This window comes from Aegilops tauschii, chromosome 5 (genome assembly GCF_002575655.3).
Source record: "Aegilops tauschii subsp. strangulata cultivar AL8/78 chromosome 5, Aet v6.0, whole genome shotgun sequence".
NCBI lineage: Eukaryota > Viridiplantae > Streptophyta > Magnoliopsida > Poales > Poaceae > Aegilops > Aegilops tauschii.
The window spans coordinates 473,105,272-473,113,450 of NC_053039.3; the positions used below are offsets into that span (position 1 = coordinate 473,105,272).

At 41.5% G+C, this 8,179-nt stretch overlaps 1 long non-coding RNA gene across 2 annotated transcripts; it reads left to right on the forward strand.

Moving 5' to 3' along the window:
- The first annotated feature begins 1,342 nt into the window (after positions 1–1,342).
- LOC109765404 (uncharacterized) lies at positions 1,343–4,060 on the forward strand. 2 transcript variants are annotated; one of them, XR_012183147.1, is made up of 4 exons: positions 1,343–1,533; positions 1,841–1,878; positions 2,966–3,372; positions 3,465–4,060. It is a non-coding gene; the product is annotated as an uncharacterized lncRNA (long non-coding RNA). The 2 variants fall into 2 exon arrangements; XR_005755744.3 differs by lacking the exons at positions 1,343–1,533; positions 1,841–1,878 and adding an exon at positions 2,729–2,896.
- The last annotated feature ends 4,119 nt before the right edge of the window (positions 4,061–8,179 follow it).

An 8,179-nucleotide genomic window follows, 5' to 3' on the forward strand; every position in this document is an offset into this window, starting at 1 on the left:
ACCGTAAACCCTAAACCTATGGCAGTATAATGTTCCTCTTCATTCGACTTTTTTAAAAATAAAAAAAATATTTTTTAAAAAAGTGAATATTATTTGAGAACATTTTTAAAAACCATAAATATATTTTTGAAAATGCAAAAAAAATTAAATTGTGAAAATATCTTGAACCCACAAAAAAATTGGAAAGTAAAAAAAATAACTTTTTTTAAAAACATGATTCTTTTGGAAAGGTAAACCTTTTTTTTAAAACATGAACATTTTTTAAAACACAAAAGCTTTTTCCAATTGATTTTAAAAAGTCACCATTATTTAAAAGCAGCCATTTTTTTCAAAAATTGAACATTTTTTGAAAATACAAAAAAAATGCAATTGGAATGCAAGTAATTGTTAAAACATGAACAATTTATAAAAACAGGAATGATTCTTTAAAAGTTTGAATATTTTTTGTTCCAAATTGTTTATAAAAGCAATTCCGAAAAAACAGGATTTTTTGAAAAAGAAATGAAAACCTAATAAAATTCTGTGAAATAAAAAAAAGGAAAAAGATAACTCGAGAAAATAAAATAAAATTCCAAAAACCCGCCACGGCCCAAAACTAGGTCCAGTAAGTGGGGCATGTCCATTTCCCTGGTTCGCTCACTCTCCTCTGTGCGTTTCCGTGGCAATTTAACGCAACAAATGTTAAACAGGGAATACCCTAAGAAGCTAAAGCACTAGTTAAATGTACCCCTTAACTAGGTCACTCGTCCATCTTTTCTGATTTGACAAATGATGCAATTCGTGAAGTTCTTTTTTTCTTAGATTCATTCTTTCAAAATGTTTTATATCTTGGACCATGCATCCGATCGAACCTGATAAGATTAAAGTCCCTATCCTCACTATGCTAGTCTCTGGATAAATAACTAGCATAAAGTACATGATGTAATATCAAAATAAACCACATGCCATAAATATGACATCATAAATCTAGAATTTAAATATTACATATTTTGGTAGCGCAAGGCTAGCATTAGCATAAAGACAAAATATAGTAGAAAAGCAAATAAAATATTGATAGAGTCCATCAACCCCACAGGCAACTATTTAGTACACTGCGTTTGGATGTCCGAATTAAGATGCCTGAAATGGATTTGGTATTCCCTGATTACAGTTCTGCTGTTTGGTTGGACTGTGAATTGCCGCTCGGAAACAAAACCAAATTCAGCCTCGTATTCCCTCCTACCAAAACTTCCCTCCAACGATACGGAGCCTTTGGCACTCCGATTTCCTCTGAATTGGCCCTTTCCTGCAAAATATACCCCTTCGCTGCCTTATCCCCTCGTCCTCGAGGAGAAAAAGAAAAGAAGGAGACGCAGGGAGCTCGACGGCCACCCCTAGGTTCGATTCGGCCCCGCTTCCTACTCCTCTACCCATCTCCTTCCCCGCTCCCTCCTCCTGTTCCCATCGCCGTCCTCGCGCATCTCCAACGGCCACCACGAGGACCTCGCTAGCGAGCACCAGCAGGACCGCAGCGGCGTAGGCGCCAGTTACCTGGTCCGCTTCTGCCCCGTTCCATCCTCCTCACCCTATCCCTGTCCCCAGTCTAAGTCGCATCTCGTCGGCGTCCATATGGGCCACGGCGACCACCAGCAGGGCTCCAACGACGGAGGCGCAGGTCTCCTCTGGCCATGGGTGCTCCGTCTCGGGCCTTCTCTCTGTCCGCCGCACCCACCCCCTGTACCCATCTCCTATCCTACACCAGCCCATGGCGCCCAACCACTGTCTTGTACCTGTAACTTGGTTCATGTGAGGACCTTTCCGTTCTCTATTATTAACCATTTTTTGTTTATGTATTGTGCAGATTTGTGAACTGTTCGTCGATCCGCGGGCCGAATGAAGGTATATGGCTGAAATCCCCTATGTTTGCTATGCATTTGTGCATGTGATGTCTTGCTGCAATGTTTTACATCTAGATAATAACTGAATTGTACAACCCAATGTTGGATCAATTGGAGTTTGTTGAGATGCTAAGTGAAGAAAATAAAAGACGGAAGAGGAAAAGAATTGTTCTGACTAAATTGTTTGTTGAAACATGTGCTCTTGCATTAGCATTTGTTACTACACAAAGGAATAGGGGACCAATGGACCTAGGAACTTTTAATGATGATGAGGACAAGATTAGGAATAGGAAATATTTGCTTAAATGCATGTATGATGGATCAGTAGTGGCATGCTATGACCAATTGTGTTTAACTAAACGAAACTTTCATGACCTTTGCACCATGTTACGGGAGAGATGTGGCCTTTGTGATAGTGTATATGTGACCGTGGAAGAGAAAGTTCCAGTGTTCTTGCTTGTAGTTGATCATAGTATTAAGATGAGGATGTTGTGTGGCACCTACAAGCGTTCTTTATGGACCATTAGCACACACTTCTCTGCTGTCCTAAACACCCTACTCTCTCTGCATGGGGAGTTCATTAAGCTACCTTGATCTACCATTCAAGCTCCTGATGATTACAAATGGAAGTGGTTTGGTAATACACTTGGACCACTAGATGGTTGTCATATTGACGTGCTTGTTGATGTGGCTGGCCAAGGAAGGTATAGGAACAGAAAGCAAGCCATTACCACTAACATGCTAGGTGTTGTTGATTAGAACATGAAGTTTCCTTATGTGTTACCTGGCTGGGAGGGTTCAATTTCAGATTCAAGAGTTTTGCGTGATGCAATGAGGGCGAACCGCCGGAAGGTATAGGAACAGAAAGCAAGCCATTACCACTAACATGCTAGGTGTTGTTGATTAGAACATGAAGTTTCCTTATGTGTTACCTGGCTGGGAGGGTTCAATTTCAGATTCGAGAGTTTTGCGTGATGCAATGAGGGCGAACCGCCAGGATGCTTTTGTTGTGCCTAAGGGTACAAACTCGTACTCTTGGCATGTAGTTTCTTTGACTTGATTGTTAGCTAATTGACTTATTGATGTAGGGAAATATTATTTAGTTGATGTTGGTTATACCAATGGAGAAGGATTTCTAGCTCCATTCAGGTCCACTCGGTATCATCTAAAAGAATGGGCTACAAGGAGGAGGAATTACTGCGCATGGGATGATGAGATGGATGATGCTTTGCTTGAAGTCTTTGTTGAGAATCACAACAAGGGTGACCATGCCCAAAATGGATGGAAACCACATGTGTACACCATGCCATAAGGCATGTGAAGGACAAGTGCAATAAGGATTTCACAAAGGATAACATAAGCGGAATGATGAGGACTTTGGATCATCACTATGAGGTCGTTAGCAAGATCCTTTCTCAAAGTAATTTTTGGCTGGGATTGGACCAATAATAGGCTATCAATGGATAGTGATGATGTTTGGGATAAATATGTGGAGGTAACCATGCATCATGAGTACACATTCTGTATATAGTTTGCATATGTAGAATAACAAGGCAGTAGCTTTACTAGTTTGTGTTTATTGTGCAGGCTAACAAGGCATGCAAGGAGATAAAGTCTTGCAAGAGCAAAGTAATTAAGAACTGGGAGTCCATATGTATCATATATTCAAAAGATCATGCTAATGGTGAGGGTGCGAAGACATGTGCTGAGATTGCTGTAGAGCCATTAGAAGAACCAATTGAAGTCTCTCTAGAAGTAGCGTTAAAGAGGCAGCGAATAGGTGATGCTATTCTTTGCATGCTTGGAGATATGAAGGACTTAGTTGGTGCTTTCAAGAAAACTGAGCCCATTCCACTACCAAAGGTTACCACACCCACTGAAATACTTGATGCACTTAGGTTGATACCTGATTTAGCTGAGCAAGATATGCTTTGATGTTATGGGAAGTTGGTACTCAATGATCGCCTGTTTCAAGCTCTGAAGGAGCTGCCCATCACCATGAGGAAGACATGGTTGCTAATGTTGCCTTGAATATCGATGCTTTTATGTGTTGTTGAACTTCCAACCATCTATTTTATGTCCTGTTGAACTTGGAACTATGTATGTACTGCCTTGTTGAACTTGGAAGTATGTATGTACTGCCACACACTGTTTATGTCAAGCATTTGGACCTATCTTTTAAATCGTTGTGATTTATGTCATGTACGAGACCATATTTGAGAGTACGTGTTATTTGTTATTGTTTCAAATCTGTGTTATGTTATCATAAGAAAATATTGTTGTCGTTGTATGACCATTTGCGTTTCCTGATGCATTTCTAGAATATTTAATTATTTTCATTGCTATATATTCATTCGTAGTCAGATTTCTATTTTGAGTGATGTAGAACAAGGTATAACCTGGTAATGTAGCTATGCAATTCCAAAGTTTGTCACCCAAACAAGATTTGGTATTGATATCTCAGAGGCATTTCAAGGGCCAATTCACTGGACAAGCAAACAGGTGATGACCCACAAGTATAGGGGATCAATTGTAGTCCTTTTGATAAGTAAGAGTGTCAAACCCAACGAGGAGCAGAAGGAAATGACAAGTGGTTTTCAGCAAGGTATTAACTGCAAGCACTGAAATAGTCGGTAACAGGTAATTTGGTAGCAAGATAATTTGTAACGAGCAAGTAACGGTAACGGTAACAAAAGTGCAACAAGGTAGCCCAATCCTCTTGAGGAAAAGGACATGCCAAAACGGTCTCTTATAATAAGCAAAGTATTCTTGAGGGTACACGGGAATTTCACCATGTCACTTTCATCATGTTGGTTTGATTCGTCTTCACTACTTTGATAATTTGATATGTGGGTGGATCGGTGCTTAGGTGCTGTCCTTACTTGAACAAACCTCCTACTTATGATTAACCCCCTCGCAAGCATCCGCAATTTACGAGAAAAGTATTAAGAAAAAACCTAACCATAGCATTAAACTTTTGGATCCAAATCGGTCCCTTACGAAGTAGAGCATAAACTAGGGTTTAAGCTTCTGTCACTCTAGCAACCCATCATCAAATAACTACTCCACAATGCATGCCCTTAGGCCCAAATATGGTGAAGTTTCATGTAGTCGACGTTCACATTACACCACTAAGGGAATCACAACATACATATCATCAAAATATCAAACACATATAAAGTTCACATGATTACTTGCAACATGACTTCTCCCATGACCTCAAGAACAAAAGTAACTACTCACAATGATAATCATGCTCAAGATCAGAGGGGTATTAAATAGCATAATGGATCTGAACATATAATCTTCCACCAAATAAACCATATAGTAATCAACTACAAGATGTAATCAACACTACTAGTCACCCACAAGTACCAATCTAAGGTTCCGGTACAAAGATAGAACACAAGAGATGAACTAGGGTTTGAGAGGAGATGGTGCTGTTGAAGATGTTGATGGAGATTTCCCTCCCAAAGATGGGAGAGTTGTTGGTGACGACGATGGCGATGATTTCCCCCTCCGTGAGGGAAGTTCCCGCGGCGGAATCGCTTCGCCGGAGGGCAAAAGTGCTCTTGCCCAAGTGATACGTCTCCAACGTATCTATAATTTTTGCTTGTTCCATGTCGTTATATTATCATTCTTGGATGTTTTACAATCATTTTATAGCAACTTTACATCATTTTTTGGGACTAACCTATCGACATAGTGCCCAGTGCCAGTTGCTGTTTTTTGCTTGTTTTTTACTTCGCAGAAAATCAATACCAAACGGAGTCCAAACACAGCGAAACTTTTTGGAGAATTTTTCTGGACCAGAAGACACCTATTGGGCCAAAGAAGTACCAGAGGGGGGCTCCGAGGGGAGCACAACCCACCTGGGCGCGCCTAGGGGCCTAGGCGCGCCCTGGTGGGTTGTGCCCACCTCGGCCGCCTCCCGCACCGCCTCTTTGCTCTATAAATACCCCGAAAATCCAAAAACTCTAGGGGAGTCGACGAAACACAATTCCAGCCGCCGCAAGTTCCAGAACCACCAGATCCAATCTAGACACCATCACGGAGGGGTTCATCATCCTCATTGGTGCCTCTCTGATGATGCGTGAGTAGTTCATTGTAGACCTACAGGTCCGTAGTTAGTATCTAGATGGCTTCCTCTCTCTCTTTTGGTTCTCAATACAATGGTCACTTGGAGATCTATTTGATGTAACTCTTTTTGCAGTGTGTTTGTTGGGATCTGCAGAACTTTGAGTTTATGATCAAATCTATTTTATCCATGAAAGTTATTTGAGTCTTCTTTTGATCTCTTATATGCATGATTACTTATAGCCTCGTATTTCTTCTTCGAATCTTTGGTTTAGTTAGGCCAACTAGATCGCTTTTTCTTGCCATGGTAAGATGTGCTTTGTGATGGGTTCGGTCGTGCAGTGTTCTTTCCCAGTGACAGAAGGGGCAGCAAGACACATATTGATCGTTGCTATTAAGGATAACAAGATGGGGTCTATTCCTACATGAATAGATCTTGTCTACATCATGTCACCGTTCTTATTGCATTACTCCGTTTCTCCATGAACTTAATACACTAGATGCATGCTGGATAGCGGTCGATGTGTGGAGTAATAGTAGTAGATGCAGGCAAGAGTCGGTCTACTAATCTTGGACGTGATGCCTATATAATGATCATTGCCTGGATATCATCATAATTATTTGAAGTTCTATCAATTGCCCAACAGTAATTTGTTTACCCGTCGTAATTCTATTTTTCTCGAGAGAAGCCACTAGTGAAATCTACGGCCCCCGGGTCTATTCTTTATCATATTTGCTTTGAGATCTATTTTTATTTGCTTTTGTGGAGCAACTTCAACAAGAACACGAGGCCCAACTTCAACAAGAACAACACAAGTGGCCCAATGTCGAGTGGGGTGATGCCTCGTCTTCTAAGGTATTGGGACTTGGCGAGGTTGTCATTTCTCATGATCTCACGATCGAGAAGGTCATGCTTGTTGAGTCTCTTGCATACAATTTACTTTCCGTTCGTCAACTTGCACTCATGGGTTTTGCCACTTTCTTTGATATTCATACCGTGGCCCTCTTGTGGAGCAAGACTCTTAAAGTAGCCTTTGTTGGGCATGTCGAGAACGTTCGATATGCGATTAACTTTTCGGAGCGACCCACTAAGACCGCGACATGCCTAATGGCTAAAGTTGACGTGGGATGGCTTTGGCATCGCCGCTTAGCCCATGTCAATATGAGATCTTTGCAAAGTCTTCTCAAGGGGGACCATGTCCGAGGACTAACAAATGTTAGTTTTGCTAAAGATCGTGCTTGCAGTGCTTGTATCAAAGGGAAGCTACATGAGAAGGCTCACCCTCCCACGAATATCATTTACTCGAAGAGGCCTTTGGAGCTCCTTCACTTGGATCTCTTTGGGCCTCCATCCTTTGATAGTCTTGGGGTAGAAAGTATTGCTTGGTGATTGTGGATGATTATTCAAGATACACTTGGGTGTACTTATTCAAGAGGAAGAGTGAGACCCAACAAAGCGTCATTGACTTTGCAAATGAAGCTCAATGACAACACAATGCAAAGATCTTGACAATAAGAAGTGACAACGGCACCGAGTTCAAAAACTACACCTTGGATGAGTTTCTCAGTGATGAGGGGATCAAGCATCAATATTCCGCACCTTACACCCCTTAACAAAATGGTGTAGCGGAGAGGAAGAACCAGACGTTGATGGATGCAGCTAGGACCATGATGGCGGAGTTCAAGTCTCCATACAACTTTTGGGCCGAAGCCATCAACACCGCGTGTCATGCATCCAATCGGCTCTATCTCCGCAAAGGCTTGAACAAAACTCCATATGAGATACTCACCGGTAACAAGCCCAACCTCAAGTACTTTCGGGTGTTCGAGTGTAAGTGTTTCATTCTCAAGAAAGGTGTTTGTTTGTCTAAGTTTGAGGCTAGAGCTCATGAGGGCATTTTTGTTGGTTATGCTACAAACTCTCATGCTGACCGTGTACTCAATAAGTCCACGGGACTTATTGAGGAGACGTGTAACATGGAGTTTGATGAGAATAACGGCTCCCAAGTGGAGCAAAGTGGTACTTGTGATGTAGGTGATGAAATTCCTCCCCAAGCCATAAGAAGAATGGGTGTTGGTTTTATCCTACCAATTGAGGAACCCCTTGTGTCCGAAGGAGAAGGACAATGTTCCACTCAAGTGGAACCATCACCAACCCAAGACCCACACGCTTCCGAAGAACAAAGTGAAGGCCCTCAACCTCACGAACAAGATCAAGGGCAAGA